This window comes from Triturus cristatus, chromosome 5_1, assembly GCF_964204655.1.
Source record: "Triturus cristatus chromosome 5_1, aTriCri1.1, whole genome shotgun sequence".
NCBI classification, from domain to species: domain Eukaryota; kingdom Metazoa; phylum Chordata; class Amphibia; order Caudata; family Salamandridae; genus Triturus; species Triturus cristatus.
In genome coordinates this window covers 4,997,638-5,020,883 of record NC_140587.1, presented here as the reverse complement: position 1 = coordinate 5,020,883, position 23,246 = coordinate 4,997,638, and positions in this window count along the sequence as shown.

Below are 23,246 nucleotides of genomic sequence, written 5' to 3'. Positions count from 1 at the left end.
TGTACTGCTCAGTGGTTAAGCCAAACCCATCTATCTTTACACTCTTCAGGACTTCATAATCATCAGCATCCTCTTCTCTAACAGTGAGGAGCTTGTCTCTTCCTTTATCTGAAAAGGAGAGCCACAAGATTGCTTCCCACTGTTTCTGGGGGACCTGTTGTACTCTACAGGCCCTCTCCATAGCAGATATCCATTTGTGGATATCATCCCCACTCTGGTAGGGAGGAACAACGTTGCTCAGGTTCCTATGGTCTGGAATATATTCTCTACCTCTAGGGACACTGTTGCTGCCACCAGGGGGTTCTAACCCCTCTTTCCTAGAAGCTCTCTGGAGCTCAAAGGCTTCTCTATCTAATGCCAACTGCTTGGCCTTGAGGGCAAATCTTGCTTCCTCATTCTGCAGCAGTTTGTACATTCTGTCAGAGGAGGTCTCCCTTCTAGGAAGGTAGGAGTTCCTCTGCTGGACAGATTCTCTGCCAGAGTGATATGAGTGGTCAGAGTCCCTAGAAAGGGACCTAGGCCTCTCTTCCACTCTGTCAGTTCTCTTAGGGAGAATTCCTCTGTCGTTTTCAGACCCTTGTGGGTCTGGCCCTTCAACCACAGAGTCCAGGTCATCTTGATTTTCATCATCTGACTCAGACACTGTAATTGACCCACCCCCTGATTCAGACCCCTTAGCTCCTAGAGCTAATCTAAGATCATCTGCTGTCAGCAGATCTGTAGGAGAGTAGGATCTGCACTTAAGTTGCGCCCACTTTTTTTCTGATGTATACACTGGTTTCTGGCTATAGTCTGGCTGGGTCCCTGCTAATCAGGGCCCCAGTCTCGATGTTCTCTCCAAACAACTTGGAGTGCATATTAGATGCACTAGTGATTGGATGCTGTGGTACCTTATGAGCCCCTAGTATATGGTACCCTAGGTACCAAGGACATAGGTACTTCAGAGGCCTACCAGGGGCTGTAGCATGTATTATGCCACCCCTTGGGAAGCAGACTAAATGTGACACCACAGGCCTGCTACTGCAGCCTGGATGAGGTAGTGTTAGCACTCCTCACTGAACTATAGGTTCCCTAAATATCACCATACACACATATAAACCTATCAGTCAACCCTAAGGCAGACCCTATCAATCCTGAGGGCAGGGTGCTTGGTTTACAATGTGAGGTGGTGCCTCTGCATGAGCAGGACCCCTATGCAACTGGCAGAGTCTATTCTCTGTGGTTGTTTATGGATGCGGTTAAACCATATGCTCTTAAGTGCATTATAACCTACCGGTAAATGCTAACTTTGGAATGACTACATCAAAACATGTCATGTTTGGTGTCAATCAACTTGGAATCATACCCCCTCACCAGTAACTGGTGTGGGAGTATGATCCCACCCTTCTAGAGGGGACGACATGTACCCACTGTGGAAACACGGTAGAATCCTGAAGAGCCCTGGCATCACAAAATGAATGCCACCAGCACAGACACTGGGCTGCCCTCCTGCTGCTGAACGAAACTCGCAGTGGAGGAGGCCCAACAATAGGCATCCATCCACAGGGAGGTGTAACCACCTTCCAGACAGGATTTAGTGTATCTGGGCTGGGTGGGTGCAGTCCTAGAGTTCTTTGAAGTCCTGCACTGGGGGAGCAGTAGGCTCCTCTGTGCATATGCCAGCTCAAACCAGTTCAGGGGCTACCAGCCCCTGCTCTGGCGCGAAACTGGACAAAGGGAAGTGGGTGTAACCACCCACTCCCCTGACCCTCCCAGAGGAGGGGTCATAGAGCTAGTCCCTCCCTTTCTTTTAGTATAAGATAGGGAACCCTTGCCATTGCAAACTAGATATCCCTGGACGAGGCTCTGAAAGAAGAATCCTGGACCTTCGACGTTCCACTACCTTTGGAAGACTGAAGAATCTCCCTTGGAGTCAAGGAGTGACTCCCCTGCTTGGCAGGCACCAAACCTTTGCATCAACAGTCACAAAATTTCCCGCTCCCGCCGGAGCCCGAAGTCCCTTCAGCCCCGGAAGCAGATTTCCTGACTTCTCTATGGCCATTGTGAGTCCCCAGCAAACCTGAGGCGAGTGGACCCCACGAGTTGCAAGGAACAGCAATACCCGGGTACCATGCACTATTGTCGAGTGCAACCCCTTCACGATGGTCTACGCACTTGTGCATTGGACCACGTGTGGTCATATCCTCCAGCAGTATCTCCCTCGAAAATCAGAGGCCTACCTCATCCCAAATGACCGTGGGCTCCTGTGAAGTGAATCCTCATGAGGCGTCTTTGCGATCCCTTGCCGGTTGGCTTGTGGGTCTCCTGAGGACTTTATCATCAAACCAAAGGGCTCCCCTGGTTGCTCCAGGCCAGCCCTGACTTAACCTTGCTGGGTGAGTCCCTCAGACCTTGCTGGTCTGCACCGCTGACTTTCTTCACATTCCACGAGACTTGCTGTTGCCAAGCCTTGTTGGCTCCAATCCAGTTGCCGACACCTCAGTAAGCTGCCGACTTCGTGGGACACTCTGAATCCAGCTGCTGGTCATTGTCGATCTCTCCTGGACCACGTGGCTGAAGAGTCAAGACACCCGTGATCACCTGAAATCACCCGACGACTGTGGGCATTCAGCTTCCTGACCCCGGGTCACTGGCAAGTGACTTTGAACACTGTCCCTTCTGCTTTCAGGTCTTCCTTCTTCTGAATCCAGCCTTGGATTCCACCGGACACTTCTACTGTCTTCACAAGCAACAAGTCTTCTTTGACTCCCATTGAAAAGGACGCCGTGACCCGACACCAAAAGACACCTATGCACCCGGCTTCCCTGGGTGAGGTAACTCGAGTACTCCGGTGCTCCTGTGTGTGTGGCTCTAGAACTACTTACCCTGTAAGTGACTTGCTTGTAGACTCTCCCGAAGTATCCTAAAACTTTAAAATTCCAACCGCGACTTGCTCCATTGAAGTCTATTGGGATCCGCGGCTGTGTTCTCACACTGCATGCGTCTCCCGTGGGTCCTTTACTTACCTGCCTTGGGTGGATTAGTTAGGCCTCAGCAATTCTGAAGACCATAGGCCTTCTCCCTTCTCAAGTCGTTCTTCTTATACCTCTTTTTTTGTATATGGTCTGGTACGCCTCTAGGGCCCCAGCCATGTACGTGCTTAATTTGTTGTGAAACATTGATCTGTGCATATTTTCCTGACTTCTAATCTCATAAAGAGATTATAGAGTGTGTCTAGAAATAAATACATATATCTTTGATATATATACCTGTGTGGTGTCTTTTCATTTGGTAATTCAAGAGATTATAAGGTAAAACAAGCTGCTTTACATTCCTCTGAGACTGAGCCTGAAGGCTGCTCTCCACAGCTACCACTAGGATAGCGTTCTTTAAAAGAAACCTCCTCTGAAAGAATGTACAAACTGCCACAGTAGGAGGAAGCAAGAGTTGCCCTCAAGGCCAAGAAGTTGGCATTAGATAGAGAAGCCTTTGAGCTCCAGAGAGCTTGTAGAAAAGAGGGGTTAGAACCCTCTGGTGGCAGCAACAGTGACCCTAGAGTCAGAGCTTACATTCCAGACCATAGGAACCTGTCCAAGGTTGTTCCTCCCTACCAGAGTGGGGATGATATCCACAAGTGGATAACTGCTATGGAGAGGGCCTGTAAAGTACAACAGGTCCCCCAGAAACAGTGGGCAGCAATCTTGTGGCTCTCCTTTTTTGATAAAGGAAGAGGCAAGCTCCTCACTGTTAGAGAATTGGATGCTGATGATTATGAAGTTCCGAAGAGTGCACTGATAGATGGGTTTGGCTTAACCACTGAGCAGTACAGGTTGAAGTTCAGAGACACCCAGAAAGCACAGACTCAGGACTGGACTGACTTTGTTGTTTGTGCAACCAAGGCTCTGGAGCACAGCTTTCCAAACTTTTCATGCTGGTAACAAACTTTCTAGACATGCATCATTTCGCGACATGGTAAATCAGTGTAGCGAGCGTAGCGAGCGAGCCCGAACCACCTAAAGGGGCTCGGGTGGGGTGGGGGGTGGGGGTGGTTCTCAAAGTACAGATGTTACAGGTGATGTACAGTCTAGTAAGGACTAAATCAGGTTACCCTTTTAGTGTTCTTTTTTCTAAAGCTAACATTTCAGGAAAAAAGCACCAGCCTCCAATATCAGCACAGACTTCTAGCTGTGCCTCTTACTCTTTTTTGTTTCCAAATATTTTATTTGCAGTTTATAAACGAGAACCAAAAGTCTAGGACAGAAAAGTTTAACAAGTACTGCAGAGGTGAATGGCCAGCAAAAATAGCAGAGGCTGCTGAAATGAGACCAACCAGCATACCGACTGGTAAGGCCTCAGAGAAGCACGTGTGACGCCACAGCCAGACAGAGAAGGAGAAAACAAAAGGTGGAGGAGCCAGAGGTCTGTGGACTTGGCAAACGGGACTCGGGCTGCAGAGACAGCTCTGGGAATTGTCTCCTGCTGTTTAATGACAGCCCTGTAGGTATTTAAACGTCCCCCATTAGCATTTCTAAAGACGAAAAACACGTCTTTAGAAATGCATTTGGAAGCGCAGCAGCATCACCATCAGCCGCACTTCAGAGGCTTCACTGAAGTATTTACTGGATGCAGTGGAATCCTTTGTGGTGCGCGCTGATTGTAGAGGCAACCATGATAGCAATCTGAAACCTTGGCAGCTATGCATCATCGAGCGACACACCCACACATGGCAGGCACATAGTTTGGAAAGCTCTGCTCTGGAGGGTTTGCTGGTTGGTAGTAGAGTTACTGATTTTAAGGGATTGTATAATCTTATGATGAGAGAACAGATCCTTAATAATTGCCAAAAACAGTTGTTGCATCAGTACCTGGTGGACTCTGATCTGACCTCTCCCCAAGAATTGGGAAAGAAGGCAGACAAATGGGTCAGAACCAGGGTGAGGCAGAAAACCCAGAACCAAGGGGGTGACACTAAGAAGCAGGATCCTAAAGGCTCTGAGAAAGGTGGGGATAAGTCAAAAGACCAGAAGTATTCACAAGGGCCCAACAAATCTTCATCTGGTGGGGATTCACAGTCTGCAAAGGGAAAAGGCCAAAAGAAGCCCTGGTGCAAATTCTGTAAACAGAAAGGGCACTGGACTTCTGATTGTAACAAGTCCAAAGACCAAACCACCACCACTCCGGCACCTAAGGCTACTGTTCCCCCTAGTACAGCTACTGGTGGAGGTGGTAATCAGAATAAGGGTGTAGTAGGGTTGACCCTGGGTTCTGAAGTGGACTCTGGCCTAGTCAGAGTACCCACTCAGGCATTGCTGATTTGTGATGGAGACATTGATATGTCCTTCCTAGTGGGCCCCAGTAATCTGGGCAAATACAAACAGCAGTCTGTAATAAATGGCAAACAGGCTTTGGCATTCAGGGACACAGGTGCTAGTGTCACCATGGTGGCAGAGGATCTTGTGGACTCTGGGCAGATCATCCTGGGTGACATATACCAGGTTACCAATGCAAGGAATGTCAGGACCAACCATAGTCTGGCAGTTGTGAATTTCTCCTGGGGAGGGGTAACTGGCCTCAAGAAAGTAGTAGTCAGTGCAGACCTCCCAGTCGAATGTCTATTGGGCAATGATCTAGAGACTTCAGCCTGGTCTGAAGTAGAGTTATGGACTCATGCTGAGATGTTGGGCATACCTGCAGAGGTATTTGCCTTGACCAGGTCACAGGCCAAAATGCAGAAAGCAGAACCAGCTCTGGATCCTGAAACTATGGATCAGATGCTACCCAAGAGGAGGAGCAGTAGTGTTAAGGCAGTGCCTTCCCCTCTGTCTCAGATCACAGATTCCCCACCTGAGGGAAGAGAAGCAGATCCTGAAGAAGGAACTGCCCCAGAGGGACTTGAGCCTGATCAGGTTGAGTTCTTGGGGGCAGGGGTCCCTTCTAGGGAAGATCTGAGCAAAGAGCAACAGTGCTGCCCCTCTCTTGACCCCTCAGACAGCAGGCTGCTGCTGAGTCTGCTGGGAGTGATAGTGGGTCCCATAAAGTTTATTGGGATGAGGGACTCCTATATTCTGAGGCTAGAGATCCAACCCCTGGAGCCACCAGGAGGTTGGTAATACCTCTGAAGTTTAGAGGGTTCCTCTTGACCCTAGCACATGACATCCCTTTAGCAGGACACTTGGGCCAAAACAAGACCTGGGATAGGCTTGCTCCACATTTTCATTGGCCACATATATCAGAGGACACCAAGGAGTTTTGTCGCTCCTGTGTCACTTGCCAAGCCAGTGGCAAGTCAGGTGGCACAAGAAAAGCCCACCTGATATCACTACCTGTGGTGGGGGTACCCTTTGAAAGGGTGGGGATTGACATTGTTGGTCCCCTTGACCCTCCAACTGCATCTGGGCACAGATTTATCCTGTGGTAGTGGATCATGCCACCAGGTACCCAGAGGCAATTTCCCTGAGGACCACCACAGCCCCTGTGGTGGCAAGAGCCCTCATTGGAGTTTTATCCAGAGTGGGTTCCCCAAAGGAGGTCATATCTGACAGAGGTACATACTTCATATCAGGATATCTAAAAACAATGTGGAAGGAGTGTGGTGTAACTTATAAATTCACTACTCCCTATCACCCACAATGCAATGGGTTAGTTGAAAGGTTCAACAAAACCGTAAAGGGAATGATTAAAGGCCTCCCAGAGAAGCTTAGGTGAAAATGGGACCTTTTACTTCCCTGCCTTCTGTTTGCATACAGGGAGGTTCCACAGAAGGGGGTTGGCTACAGCCCTTTTGAACTTCTGTTTGGGCATCCTGTAAGAGGTCCATTATGTTTGGTGATGGAGTGCTGGGAGCTACCTCTCAAACCTCCCAAACAGGATGTGATGGACTATGTACTTGGTCTCCGCTCCAGGATGGCTGAATACATGAAGAAGGCAACTAAAAACCTGGATGCCAGCCAAGAACTACAAAAAACTTGGCATGACCAAAAGGCTGTGCTGACTGTATATCAGCCAGGACAGAAAGTGTGGGTGTTGGAGCCTGTGGCCCCAGCAGCTCTCCAAGACAAGTGGAGTGGCCCCCATACAATTGTTGAGCAAAAGGGAGAAGTCACCTATCTGGTGGATCTTGAAACTCCAAGGAGCCCCCTCAGGGTGCTTCCTGTCAACAGATTGAAACCATATGTTGACAGGGCTGACATGGGCTTGCTCATGGCAACTGATGAGGAACAGGAGGAGGAGGAGAGTGACTCTCTCCCTGACCTGCTCTCACAGAACCCTGATGATGGGTCAGTAGATGGTGTTGCTTTGGCAAGCAGCCTCACTGATCATCAGCAAACTGAATGCAGACAAGTTGTGCATCAGTTTAGATATTTGTTTAGCCTGACCACTAGTCAGACGTCCTGGTGCACCCATGAGGTGGACACTGGAGACAGTCTGCCTGTCAAGAGTAAAATCTACAGGCAACTTGACCATGTCAGGGACTGTATCAGGACTGAAGTCCAGAAAATGTTGGAACTAGGTATGATTGAGCCTTCAAATAGCCCTTGGGCTAGTCCAGTGGTCCTAGTACCCAAACCTCATACCCAGGGTGGTAAGAAAGAAATGAGGTTTTGTGTAGACTACAGAGGCCTCAATGCAGTTACCAGGACTGATGCCTATCCAATTCCCAGGGCAGATGAACTGCGTGATACTTTGGCCTCAGCCACGTATCTGAGTACATTTGACCGGTGAACACCCGAAATATCGATTCCAAAATATCGACTGCCCAGAATATCGAAGTTTAAATATAGAGTGGACAGAATATCGAATTATCAAAATTTAGATAGGTCAGAATATCGAAATTGGGGTACAAAATATCGCTTTCCATAATATAGAATTTTAAAATATAGAATTCCATAATATCGAATTTTAAATTATAGATTACCATAATATCGATTTTTTTTTAGTGTTATGTATGGTAGTATATGTGTTAAAATTATGTATTATTTTTGTAATGTATGTTTAAATATTTAAACTAAGGAATGTTATGTAATTTAATTTTTGCGTAATTTAATTCCGTAGCGGGTTGTGGGTTTATAGGGGAATAGGGTGGGAAGTAATTTAATTATGCTTAATTAAATATTAATTATATTTATATGTTTTGATAATTAATTGATTGATAATTAATTATCAATTGGTAATTAATCTTTATTAATTGTTAATTAATTTATATTAATTAATTAATTGAAAATTATGTCAATTGTATTTTTTATTATTAGGAGCGGGTTGTGGGTTTCTATGGGAATTGGGTGGGAAGTAATTTATTAGTAATAAAGTAAATAATTATTTTTTTTATTTATGTGTATTGATAAATAATTGATAATTAATTATTAATTGGTAATTAATTTGTATTAATGGGTAAATAATTTGTATGAATTGCTAATTAATTTAAATTAATTGCCAAATTATTTTTATTAATTGATTAATTGATAATAATGTTAATTGTATTTTTTATTATTGGGAGTGGGTTGTGGGTTTATAGGGGAATTGGGTGGGAAGTAAATTAATTGTAATAAAGTAAATAATATTTTTTTATTTATGTGTATTGATAATTGATGATTAATTATTAATTGGTAATTAATTTGTATTAATTGCTAATTAATTTTATTAATTGCTAATTAAGTTTTTTCAATGGTAATTAATTGTTATACATTGGTAATTATTTTTAATTAACTTTTGATTGGTATTGATAATTAATGTAATCTTATTTTAAAAATAAATCTTTACTTTCCCTACTGTTGCACTCACTGGAGTGGGAATAGTAATTTTTACCCCTACGCTATTCAACGCTTTCTCTACTGTTGCACTCACTGGAGTGGGAATAGTACATTTTACCCTCCTGCTATCCAACGCTTTCCCTACTGTTACACTCTTTGGAGTGGGAATAGTAATTTTTACCCCTACACTATCCAGCGTTTTCCCTACTGTTGCATTCACTGGAATGGGAATAGTAATTTGTACCCCTACGCTATCCAACGCTTTCCCTACTGTTGCACTCACTGGAGTGGGAATAGTAATTTTTCCCTTCTTGCTATCCAACGCTTTCCCTACTGTTGCACTGTCAGGAGTGGGAATAGTAAATTTTTTCCTCCCGCTATCCAACGCTTTCCCTACTGTTGCACTCTTTGGAGTGGGAATAGTAATTTTTACCCCTACGCTATCCAACGTTTTACTTACTGTTGCACTCACTGGAGTGGGAATAGTAATTTTTATCCCTACGCTATCCAACGCTTTCCCTACTGTTGCACTCACTGGAGTGGGAATAGTAATTTTTACCCTCCTGCTATCCAACGCTTTCCCTACTGTTACACTCTTTTGAGTGGGAATAGTAATTTTTCCCCCTACACTATCCAGCGTTTTCCCTACTGTTGCATTCACTGGAGTGGGAATACTAATTTTTACCCCTACGCTATCCAACGCTTTCCCTACTGTTGCACTCACTGGAGTGGGAATAGTAATTTGTACCCCTACGCTATCCAACGCTTTCCCTACTGTTGCACTCTTGGAGTGGGAATAGTAAATTTTATCCTCCCGCTATCCAACGCTTTCCCTACTGTTGCACTCTTTGGAGTGGGAATAGTAATTTTTACCCCTACGCTATCCACAGTTTTCCCTACTGTTGCACTCACTGGAGTGGGAATAGTAATTTTTACCCCTACGCTATCCAACGCTTTCCCTACTTTTGCACTCACTGGAGTGGGAATAGTAATTTTTACCCCTACGCTATCCACAGTTTTCCCTACTGTTGCACTCACTGGAGTGGGAATAGTAATTTTTACCCCTACGCTATCCAACGCTTTCCCTACTTTTCTGTCTTTCTATATTTTGGCGTCGATATTTTGTGTAGTCGATATTTTGTCTCTCGATATTAAGTCACTGAACCCATTTGACCTAATAGCTGGCTACTGGCAGATCAGGTTAGCTGAGGATGCCAAGGCCAAAACTGCATTCTCAACCCCTGGTGGGCACTACCACTTTGTGGTGATGCCCTTTGGTTTGAAAAATGCACCTGCCACTTTTCAGAGGTTGGTGAACAAAGTTGTGACAGGTATGGAAACGTATTGCTCAGCTTATCTAGATGATATTGCTGTCTTTAGTTCCACTTGGCAGGATCACCTGGTCCACCTCAGAAATGTTTTGGAGGCCCTGCAAAAAGCAGGCCTCACTATCAAGGCCACTAAGTGCCAGATAGGACAGAGTCAGGTTGTGTACCTGGGTCACCTTGTAGGTGGAGGCCAGGTTCAACCATTGTAGAGCAAAATCCAAACCATAATGGAATGGGTAGCTCCAACAACCCAGACACAGGTGAGAGCCTTCTTGGGCCTCACTGGGTATTACAGGAGGTTTGTTAAGGGATATGGACCTATAGTGACCCCCTTAAATGATCTTACCTCCAAGAAAATGCAAAATCCAAACCATCATGAAGAGGACTTTTGGGGCCCTGTAGTGGACTTATCTTTCGATTTGTCCCCACCTTTCTCTTGGGGCTTGGTAGAATCTTTCTTCTGGTCACTCTCCTAATTCTTAGGCCTTACCCTGGTTCTGACTCATTTGTCTGCCTTCTTTCCCAAGTCTTGGGGAGAGGTCAGATCAGAGTCCACCAGGTACTGGTGTAAAAGCTGGTTTTGACAATTACTAAGGATCTGCTCCCTCACAATCAAATTGTACAATCCTGTAAAGTCATGCCCTTTGCTGCCATGTATCCAACCTTCCAGAGCCTTAGTAGCACAATCAACAAAGTCTACGCAGTCTTGAGTCTGAGCTTTTTGGGTGTCTCTGAACCTCAACCTATACTGTTCAGGGGTTAGGCCAAACCCATCAATCAGAGCACTCTTCACGACTTTGTAGTCGTCAGCATCATCTTCTCTAACAGTGAGGAGCTTGTCTCTACCTTTGTCTGCAAAGGAGAGCCATAAGATTGCTGCCCACTGACCTTGAGGGACCTTCTGTACTTTACAGGCCCTCTCCAAGGCGGTTATCCATTTGTGGATGTCATCCCCACTCTGGTAGGGAGGGACAATCTTACTTAGGTTTCTATGGTCATAAGACCTCTCCCTATCTCTAGGGAAATTGCTGCCACCAAGGGACTCTAGTCCCTCCTTTTTACTAGCTCTGTAGAGCACTAGGGCTTCCCTATCTAGGGCCATCTGCTGCTTTCTGAGGTTGAATTTATCTTGCTCATATTTCATCAGTCTCTCTCTCCTCTCCTGGGAGGTTTCCCTTCCTCTGTGAGAAGAGACAGAGGTTCCTATAGAGAAGTTAGACTGGATAGATCCCCTTGACAGAGATCTATCCCTTGTAGCCCTGTGGTCAGGCCTACCAGTAGGGATAAAGGAAGTGGCATTATTGTCATCCTCCTCATCCTCATCCTGATGGTCTGTGTTCACCAGAGTCTGGTCATTGTCACCAGTCTGGTCAGCATTAGAGTTAGGGTCAGGGGAGTTTCCACCCCTAGCCCCACCCTCACCTGCTGCCCCACCCACACTGCCTACCCCATCAGGCCCACTAGGCCCTGAGATATCATCCAGCTTAAGTATCTTTATGAGATGCTGGGTGGTTGGGCTTTTGCCTCTCTTCAGCTTCCTAATGGAACATAAGGCCCTAAGCTGGGCAAAGGAGAGATCCTCATATTTATAGGGAAGGAGCTCACTGGTTCCTGGTAGGGACCCACTGGTTCCTGGCTGGTTAGACATTACTAATGTGGTGTGGTGTTTTGCACTACCTACATTAGTGTGGCCTACTAAACTCTCTTGAGTTGTAGAAAGGGTGTGCTATCCCTTAACACACAACTCTAAGTTCAGTAGAACGTACTGTATACTAAACTTGATATTATATGTACCTTAGGTACCTTTAGTGGTTTTCAGTTGATCAATTCAATTGAGATTATCTGGTAAAACAATAGCAAGCTGGAATTCTACACGCTGCACACCAATGTGAGAAGTTTGCCTGATATATGCTGTCCACTAATTACAGTGGGCACCTTGGATCAGTCAAACAACCCCTTATGGTGAATTGGTTAAAGACAACCCTATCCTAGTGGTAGCTATGGAGAACATCCTTCAGGCTAAGTCTTGAAGGAATGTAAAGCAGCTTGTTTTACCAGTCTATAATCTCTTGAATGACCAAATGAAAGGACAACCACACCAGGTATATATTTAAAATATATGTATTTAAGATAAAACACACCCCTCTAGTCTCTTTATGAGACTGAAGTTCGAAGTACTTAGTTTACAAGTTAGCAATCATCAGTATTAGCACAAATACACGTTTGGGCCCTAGGGGCATACCAAAGCATATACCAATAAAGTGGTATAAGAACCACGACTGAACTAGACACAAGGCCGGGAGCATGTAGAATCGCTGGGACCCCAAGGAACCACCCAAGGTAGTGACACAGGGGACCCACGGGGGCCGTGTGCAGTGTGTAAACCCAACCGCGGGTTCCCGTTGGCTTCTATGGGCAATGTCGTTGTTGTAAAATTAAAGATTAGGGACACTTAGAATCGAGTTAGGACCAATCCTTTTTGGACGTAGGCAGTTCTAGGGCTAGTACCCACGGGAGCACCGGAGTACTCGTGTTACCTCACCCAGTGAAGCCGGGTGCATAGGTGTCTTTTGGTGTCGGGTCGCATCGTCGATTGCAGTGGAAGCTGGCGAAGAAGTGCTGCTGCCGTGAAGAGGAGAAGTGTCCGAAGAGATCCAAGCCTGGATCTAGGATGAAAGGAACCTGAAAGCAGAGGGGACAGAGTCTGGGTCACTTACCAGTGACCAAGGGCAGGATGGACCAATGCCCATAGATGTCCGGTGCTTCAGGTGAGTTGACGGGTGTCTTGACTCTTCATCCACGAGGTCCAGGAGGCGTCGATGAAGTCCAAAAGCCAGATTCGAGCTGAACCACAAAGTCTGTTGAGTGCTGCGGTGTCGGCGACCACAATGGACCCAACAAGCCTTGGCAACGGCAAGTCTCGTGGAAAAACAAGAAGGACGTCGGCGCAGACCAGCAAGGTCTGAGGGACTCACCCAGCGAAGGTAAGTCAGGGCACATCTGGAGCAAGCAGGAAAGCCCAAGCAGAAGAGGAGTTGCCTTCGTGGGGACCCACAAGCCAACGGGCAAACAATCGCGAAGGAGCCTCAAGTGGTCGCACTGGAACCCGGCCCACGGGTCACTCGTGGAGTGGAGGCCAGAGATCTTCAGTGCAGTCAGTGCTCAAGGCTGGGGCTACTTGGTGCCCAAAGCAGAACTTCAAGGATAAACAGGAAGTTGATGTACCAGCAATAGTACATGGTGTTCAGGGGTCACGGTTCCTCGTCACCCAGGATAGCCACGGCCCTCAGCTTTGCTGTGGTCTCAGGGTAACCTCAGGGAAGTCTGGAAATCTACCTCTGGTGATGCAGAGACTTTGGAATTGCAGATCAGACAGTTGCTTCTTTGGTGCCTGCCAAGCAGGGGAGTCACTCCTTGACCCCAAGGGAGATTTCTTCAGTCTTCTAGTCAAAGTAGAACGTTGAAGGTCCAGGATATATATTGCAGAGTTTTGTCCAGGGTAATCTAAAGTCTCAAGGACTGGGTTCCCATACTTATACTAACTTTGGGGGTTGGACATACTCTAGGGACCCACCTATGGGAGGGTTTGGAAAGAGGGGTGGTTACACCCATTTCCTTTGTCCAGTTTTGTGCCAGAGCAGGAGCAGGTAGCCCCTGCAACCGGTTTGAACTGGACTATGCACAGGGACTCCAAGTGTGCCCCCAGTGCAGGACTACAAAGCACCAGAGTGTGCTCCCGCCCAGTCCCAAAACACATCTGCCTGTCTGGGGAGGTGGCTACACCTTGTCCTTGGGACAGGAAACCTATTGTCCCGGCCTCCCCTGCTGGAGTTTCGGTAAGCAGCAGGAGGCCAGACCCGTGTCTGTGGCAGAGGCATCCATTTTGTAATGCCAGGGCTCAAGAAAGTCCTACCGGGTTAGACCGGTGTGAACATGTCTCTCCCTCTAGAAGGGTGGAATGCTACCCCCGCCCCCAGAACTGGTGGGGGGGGTAGTATTCCAAAGCTTTTGACACCAAACACGACATGTTTCCGTGCAGCTATCCCAAAGTTAGCATTTACCGCGAGGTTAAAATGCACTTAAAAGTATATGGTCAGGCTGCACCACAAACAGCATCAGAGGAGTACTCCGAACGCTGCAGAGGGGCTCTGCTCATGCAGGGGTACCCTCTCACATAAAAGCCAAGCACTCTGCCTTCAGGATTGCTTGCTAAGACCTGCCATAGGAGTGACTTATAGGTTTTAAATGTGTGTGCAATGATAGTGATATAGGTAGCCTATACCACTGTAAGGGGTGCAAGCACCATCTTACCCAGGCTGCAGTAGCAGACCTGTGGTGTCATTTTGGAGTGCTTCCCAGGGGTGGCATAATACATGCTTCAGCCCCTGGTAGGCCTCTGAGGTACCTATGTCCTAGGTACATAGTATACCATATAATAGGGGCTTATAAGGCACTCCAGAACCCAATTAGAAATGTACCTAATGTACATGGAAACCATTTTACAGAGAAAGCAGATAGACTGGGGCCCTGAATAGCAGGATCCCAGTCCAACTATGTCATAAACCAGCAAAACACCAGGAAAAAAGTGAGGGCAACCATATAGTCAGATTCCACCTTCCTACACACTTGGCAGCCCGCAAACGTGCAATGCAATGATCCTCGGTTGAAAGCACTCAGCGGCAGCAGCGCGATGATTTTCCGGTGCGCTTTCAGCTGCGGCGGATCGCAAACGGGCGATAGCGACGATTCAGCCCTCTCTTCTCTGTAGTAGAACTAGAGGCCCTGGAACTCACAGGAGCCTCACCTGCAGATAGAAATCCTCGCTGGGAGGAATCAGGAGGCTGATGGTGAAGTCTGATGTGCCTGAGACTTCAGCAGGAGGCTAGCTCTCTTCTAGCCCTTGGGTGATTGCTTTAGCAAGATTAATAAAAGTTCTCTCAAAGTCCATTTCCCTCTTCTTCCAAGTCCAATGGTAACCACTGCAGGCCAATCCAAGAAACAGCACACAAGCACAAGGATAGTCACCTCCTGCAGATTCCTACAGTTACACGGACAGAGGTTCCTCTTGATGTCCAGAAGCAATACAAATTGTAGGGGTTTCAGCACAGATATTTATACCCCAAAAGTCTATGTTCTAAAAAGCTACAAGTTACTGAACCCAGCCAGAGCCAGTTCTGCCCAGTCCTGGAGCACTTTGTTTACCAGGCTGCATCCTTCCTTTCAGAAAGAGGGGGTCTGCCATCAGACGCACAGTAGGAGGTGGAGCCAGCATTCACCTTGCCAGGCACAGCCCTATTCAGGTCAAGGAGCTACCCCTCCCTATTCTCCAAATGCAGATCTCTCTATTCAACCCAGGTCTGACTCAGCCTGCCCTGTCCCTCCAAAAACCAGACAGCCTTATACACATAACAGCAGAGCACACTGGAAGGCTTAGGCAAGAAAATACCTACTTTCTAAAAGTGGTATTTTCAAACCCACAATCTAAAAATAAACTTCACTAAAAGATGTATTTTAATATTCTGAGCTCAGGCATACTAAATTTGTTTTTCTACCATGTTCCTTGGGTCAGTTAGGACTATAGAATGTAATAGTCAAACTGCCCGTTCTGGCCTATGGAGAACAGGTAGCCTTACAGTAGTGAAAAACAAAATTGTGTGTAATTCACGACCAGGACATGCTACACACACCAAGGCATGTCCTACCTTACACATACAATGCACCCTACCATAGGGGTGACTTACATGATGCCAAGGGAAGGTTCAGGTGCTGGGAAGTGGGTGCACTTCACAGCCAAGATGGCAGTTCTGGACTGCACACAGACTCTGCAGTGGCAGGTCTGTGACACACTTTACAAGCTGCTTCTGTGGGTGGCGCAAACCAGCGCTGCAGGCCCACCAGCAGCATTTGGTTTACTAGCCCTGGGCACACACAGGCCATTCTACTAGGGACTTACAGGTAAACCAAATAAGCCAATCATGGATATACCAATTCACATGTCATATTTACACAGGGAGCATTCGTGCTGTGGCACTGATTGGCAGTGGCACAGCGCCCAGAGCATCTATTACCAGCAAAAACAGAGGAGACAACAGCGAAAAATGGAAGGGAGACCCACGCCAATGGTGCCAGGTCTACCACCAAGATTGACAATTATCTGCAACACCATATGATTCACATTCAGTCGATGGGTCTCAGGTTCTAACACTTGCTTTCTTAACCAATATTCAAGATAGTCAGCTAGTTCCAGATAGGGATCAAGACTGGATGGTGTGACAAACAAACAAGAAGCGGTTTGGCCTCTTGGTATATTGGATGTAGTGCCAGTGCTTGTGCCTAGCGATAATGTGGTTACTGTTGAGGTCAACCAGTCATTGCATCTTAATGGAATGGATTCCCTTAATTATAATTGCAATATTGAGAACAAGGGTGATGGACGTTTAGAATCCAGGAATGAGATGGAAGTAGCATCCAATCAGCAAATTAGGAACAAAGGGCAATCAGAAATACGATTCACATCCTGGAATACAGCAGGACTGACAAGGAAAATAGTGGATGTAGAATGGCAGGAGTACATCGGGCTAAGCGAGATAATTGCATACTTCTCCCCTGAGGCGGAAGCCGGTGGTTCTTTGCTCTTTTCTGGGATTTATATTAAAACTTATTGATCGCTCGTTATTGATTTAAAAATAACGATTTTAAAAAGTGTAAATATTTTAGCTGCATTTTTTAATTATCTTCCCCACCTCGGCGCGAGACTTGCGTTGCTCCGAGGCTGCTCACTGACCTGCCCTGCCACAGCGCTGCTGTTATTAGGCGCTGGCAACTAACTTACTCGATCCACCTTAGCCGCTATCTTGAGCAGGCAAAGGCTGCCGGTCTAGTTTTTCCTCCCTCCCGCCCTCCCAGGATACTTAAGGGTGTGACTAGAGTCCCGCGTTGTATTTGCATACTTCTCCCCTGAGGCGGAAGCCGGGGGTTCTTTGCTCTTTTCTGGGATTTATATTAAAACTTGTTGATCGCTCGTTATTGATTTAAAAATAACGATTTTAAAAAGTGTAAATATTTTAGCTTGCATTTTTTAATTATCTTCCCCACCTCGGCGTGAGACCTGCGTCGCTCCGAGGCTGCTCACTGACCTGCCCTGCCACAGCGCTGCTGTTATTAGACGCTGGCAACTAACTTACTCGATCCACCTTAGCCGCCATCTTGAGCAGGGTAAGGCTGCCGGTCTAGTTGTTCCTCCCTCCCACCCTCCTCCAATCTCCTTCAAACATGTATAAAAACAGTAGGCCATCCCGTCCGCGCAGCGGGCGAGCGCAGCGGGTGCGCCAGAGGCGCGCCAGAGGTGCGCCAAAGGCAAGCCCGTCTGCGTCCGTCCGCGGCCGGCCGGGGCTCGGGGCCAGGACCCCTGCCCCTTTTATCTCCACTGCCAGTAATGAAAGCAGACCTATCTGCTATACCACTAATGATCTACTGGCCCTCCGCCCCAAGGTTGCAGATAGCTGTCGCCACACCCTGTCAGTAGACTCATCCTCACCTCATTGCGATACCTGCCACTTTACCACCCGTGGATGGAGTAACGACGAGTTGACGCTGATTAATATGAAACTAATATTATTAAATTGTAGTTCTATGAAAAAGCACAAGCTGGAGATACATGACCTGGCATTGGACAGGGATCTCGATGCACTCTTTCTAACAGAGACATGGCTGGATGATGCCTCAACACCAGAATCTTTGGAAGCTGTTCCTGTAAACTACTGCCTGCTCAGACTTGACAGAGAAAAGCAGAAAGGGGGGGGATTGGCAATGATCTATAAAAGCAATCTACAACGCAGCTTAGAGAAGGCCACACTGCCCAATTGTGAAGGTTTTTTTTCAATATCAAAGCCAATCCTAAAACTATTATCAATGGACTCCTCCTGTATCGGCCTCCAGGCAAGTCCTCCCAATTCAGTAACCAACTTGCCGAGATAATAACTCAGCATGCACTGCGGTACAAGAAATGTCTTATTTTGGGAGATCTTAACCTTCATTTTGAGGATCCTAACTGTAAGGAGGCACAGGTAGTAGTAGATGTACTTAAATCCTTGACGCTTAAACTTCAATCTACCTCTCCGCCGCATCAACTAGGACATCTCCTAGACCCCGTTTTTGCTAACTGGGAGGGGATCGCAGTTGCCACACCGATTCAAATAACATGGTCAGATCATTTCATCGTCCCTATTGAGGTAGTAATTGCCCAACAGAAAGGCAGAATGACCAAGCCCAAGCCTCAAAAACGCAGAGATTGGAGGAAGTTCCCGCAGGATGATTTTAAATCCGCCCTACTAAAAGATCCTCCTCCGCCTAGTGATACTCTGCCGAAGGCATGGAATGACTATGAAACATGGATGTCTAGGGCTCTAGACACTGTAGCACCATGGACATTCAAGCCACCTGCCAGAAAAATCAAAACTGCCCCCTGGTTTTCCAAAGAACTTAAAGTAGTTAAGGCCAAATGTAAAAATCTAGAACGTGGCTGGAGGAAAAATTATACTCCGGAAGACATGCTGAATTATAAAAAAGAACTAAAAATATATCACAAACTCATAAGAGCAGCCAAAGGCGCTCATTTTGAGGAACGCATTGAATTTGCAAAGAACCCCACTAAAGAGCTTTTTTCCATTTACAAAGAACTCACTGTTCCTATTAGACTGGAGGCCCAAGACACCTGCTCCAATGAGCTATGTGAGGATATCGCGGACTTTTTTGTGAAGAAAGTAGACGTAATACATGCCACTTTTGTTGATAACATGCCGACTAAACGTCCGATGGTGAGAAATGACTATGCCACCAAACCTCATCTGACATGTTTCAAAGTCCCTGAGAGGCAGGATCTGCTCACCATCATAAACGGCATCCAGTCCGGCTCCCCCTATGATGTGATCTCTTCTCATCGCTGTAAGGGAGTTTTAGAATGTATGATTGATCAGATTCAACACCTGATCACCTTATCTTTTCAGGAGTGCTATGTGCCAGAGGCATGGAAAACGGCAAAAGTAATTCCCCTGAAGAAAAAAGCTACCATGCATATCTCCCAGCTACAAAATCTCCGCCCTATCTCCCTTCTCCCTTTTTGTGGGAAAGTGGTAGAGAAGATAGTAAATATACTACTCATGAAATTTGTTGAGGAGAACTTCCTTCTCCATTCAACACAGTCAGGGTTTAGAGCGGGCCACTCTACGGAATCAGCGGTTCTCTTCTCCACAGAATGTCTGAGACAACTAGTAGATGAGGGGCAGACGGCAGCGTTGGTTTTATTAGATCTAAGTGCAGCCTTTGACACCGTGCTGCACTCAACGCTGCTGTCTCGCCTCTCAGACATGGGAGTTGAGGGATCTGCACTGGAATGGATTAAATCCTTTTTAGAAAACAAGAGCTTCCAGGTGCACTGCCCCCCTTATAAATCCTCCCTCAGAAAGCTCAGACATGGAGTTCCTCAGGGCTCCAGTTTGAGCCCCAAGTTGTTCAATCTATATATGGAGCCTTTAGCTCATATTGTGGAAGCTTTTGGAGTGGATATCGTCACATACGCTGACGATACCCAACAAATAATTAAACTCACTCACAATCAGGCAGAGGATGCCACTAACTTTTCCAACTGCATGCTCTCTGTGGCAGGGTGGATGAACAACAACTGCTTGCGCCTTAATGGCGACAAAACAGAACTGCTAGTGGTTGGTAAATCCCCCTACGCCTGGTCGCAGGCCTGGTGGGCAACAGAATTAGGGGCAATTCCCCATCCGGTGGAGTCTGTCAGAAATTTAGGGATCATGGTGGACACGGAGCTTTCCTTTAAGCATCAGATTAGTAAAATCACGGGAAAATGTTTTGGAATACTTAAAACACTCCGAAAAGTTCTCGACCTACTCCCCATTAGTGCTATCCATGCCTTAGTCACGCCTCATTTAGACTACGGCAATGCTCTTCTCCTAGGCCTTAGCAAAAAAGGTATCCATCAGCTGCAGTGCGTTCAAAATGCTGCTGCGCGACTGGTGCTAAACCTCCCACGCAGAGCATCAGGTAAAATGTCATTATTTGAACTTCATTGGCTCCCTATTGAGGAGCGAATTAAGTTTAAGGCTCTCTGTTTTGCCCATCGCATTGCCCAGGGAAAAGGCCCAGGTTATTTGCGAAACCTTCTTACTATCCATCGTCCCACCCGTAATTTAAGATCTGCCGGAGCGATGTTGTTCCAACTTCCTCGCGTTCGCAAGACCAGGATGGGAGGTGGTTCTTTTAGGTTTCTAGCCAGTAAACACTGGAACAAGCTTCCTCTTGATTTATGCATGGAGCCCTCCGAAACAAGATTCAGACTAAAATTGAAAACTCATCTTTTCCCACGTAAATAATAGCCTCTTGCAACCTGGGATCCAGTCGAGCCCCGGACATTGGCCTTTCGGGGAGCAGTAGCATCTTTCAGCACGGGGACACACTGTTTTAGTGTAACCATGCGCTCTAGAAGTGGTTTTATTATTATTATTATTATTAATACTTTTGCAAGAAACTTGGGCTTTGGAAATCCCTCATAAAGTAGGATTCAAAACATAGAGCGTTAATGCTATTCCTTCGGTTAGAGGGAGGCCATCGGGAGGTCTGGATATATGGATAAAAATTACCTTATGCATTGATATAATTCAGTTGAATCTTCCTTCACAGGATATAGTTGGAGTGAAGATCCAAACGCCCGACAAAACTGATATATATATATATAGTAAATATTTATAACAGACCTAGTTTAGCTAGTAAGGAATCACCTGTAATAGAACAACTAGACCACTTTCTATCTTCAATTGACCCAAGGGCAAGGGTAATTGTGTGGGGAGATTTTAACCGTAAATAAAGAATAAGATTTGGCAAATAATGTTCCCCCATTGGAAAGTAGCCCGGTAGTTCCCTGCTCAGTCGCCGTTGCACAACTGACGAGATTAGTGTCAGGACATGAACTCCGAGCCTGCCTTCTGATAGCCCGAACGCAGCTACATTTAGCAGGAGTAACTGCAAGAGTTGTATTGATTATATATTGGTATCCATTAGCCTTTGGCCAATGTTACATGATCTGGTAGTTGAGGATAGATCTGACAGTGATCATTACCCCCTATGTTTGAGACTAACATCCCATTTTTTTCACCCAACCCCCATGAACAATGGAGATATTAACTCTAGTGTCCCCGGACCATTATTAAGTAATAATCGCCGAGCCTTAAAATATCCTTCTGGAGGGGGAAATGACGAACCTATGAAGCAGATTTATGATACCTTTGTAGATATGATTTCACCGTACGTAGATCTCCCCGTCGTAGATTTCCTAATGATGAATATTCATCACTCATTGGTAGACGCTTTGTTTTATGATACCTTTGTAGATATGATTTCACCGTACGTAGATCTCCCCGTCGTAGATTTCCTAATGATGAATATTCATCAATCATTGGTAGACGCTTTGTTTTATGATACCTTTGTAGATATTATTTCACCGTACGCAGATCTCCCCGTCGTAGATTTCCCAATGATGAATATTCATCAATCATTGGTAGACGCTTTGTTTTATGATACCTTTGTAGATATGATTTCACCGTACGTAGATCTCCCCGTCGTAGATTTCCTAATGATGAATATTCATCAATCATTGGTAGACGCTTTGTTTTATGATACCTTTGTAGATATGATTTCACCGTACGTAGATCTCCCCGTCGTAGATTTCCCAATGATGAATATTCATCACTCATTGGTAGACGCTTTGTTTTATGATACCTTTGTAGATATGATTTCACCGTACGTAGATCTCCCCGTCGTAGATTTCCCAATGATGAATATTCATCACTCATTGGTAGACGCTTTGTTTTATGATACCTTTGTAGATATTATTTCACCGTACGTAGATCTCTCCGTCGTAGATTTCCCAATTATGAATATTCATCACGCATTGGTAGACGTTTTGTTTTATGATACCTTTGTAGATATTATTTCACCGTACGCAGATCCCCTGTCATAGATTTGCCAATTATGAATATTCATCGCGCATTGGTAGACGCTTTGACACCCGTCTTAAGTAATATTCCTAAGGATTGTAAAAGGGGGAGACTAATATAACTAATTTAGAAAATCCCTGGTATAATAAAGAATGCCATGAGGCAAAAAAGGAACTTATCTTGGCAACAAAAGCAAAAAATATAATGGCCTTAAGAGAGAAAAGGGATAGGTACAAGAAATTATTAGCGCAAACTAAGAAAAATTGGGACGATAGTATATGGTCTGAATTGCAGTGCAGCCCAAGCGAAGGACCACTCTAGCTTTTGTTGGTTGATATAAAAAGGAAATAGGCCAGGGAGATGTAGTAAAGACCTTTTTTAGATGTGAAAACATGGGTCAGCCACTTCTCCTGCCTATATGCACCATCTATGAGTGACACAGAATTTGAAATGCAAGATTATGTCCCACTCCCAATCACAGGCCCTCTACATGTTAGTCTGGAAGACACTCCGTCAGCTCTGGATGCGGTAAAACCGGGAAAAGCTTCAGGTCCAGATAAAATACCAGGAGATTCACTGAGGCACGATAAAGCGATCTGGGGCCCCTATATTAACTTTTTTTGTAATTCAGTCGCTGCAGGTGCAGCTATACCGGAATCATGGAGCGGGGCTGAAATTACAACAATTTTTAAAAAAGGTTATCGCCAAAACCCTTCAAATTATCGTCCAATTAGTTTAATAAATGTTTTACAAAAAATATATGCTCGACAAATTTTAACAAAATTAAATGTTTGGATTGAGGAGATAGTATTTTATCAATATATCAAGCTGGTTTAGTGTTAAAACGAGCACAATTGACCAGGCTTTTAGATTTCTCTGCATGAGTTGGAAATACACAGTGTTTAAGAAGGGTCACCTGTACATCGCCTTTGTTGACCTGAAGGCTGCCTTCGACTTGATCCCCAGAAATCTCCTCTGGAAATCCTTACCCTTGGTACTGGGGGAAATACTCATGCAAATCATAAGGCTGCATGAGGGTAACTTTGCAAGGGTCAGGTGGGGTCCGAGGGGTGAGCTTACTGAGAAAATCAAAGTAAACAGGGGTGTAAGGCTGGGATGTGTACTGGCACCCACCTTCTTTTCATTGTGTGTAAATGACATTCCAGAATATTTATTGG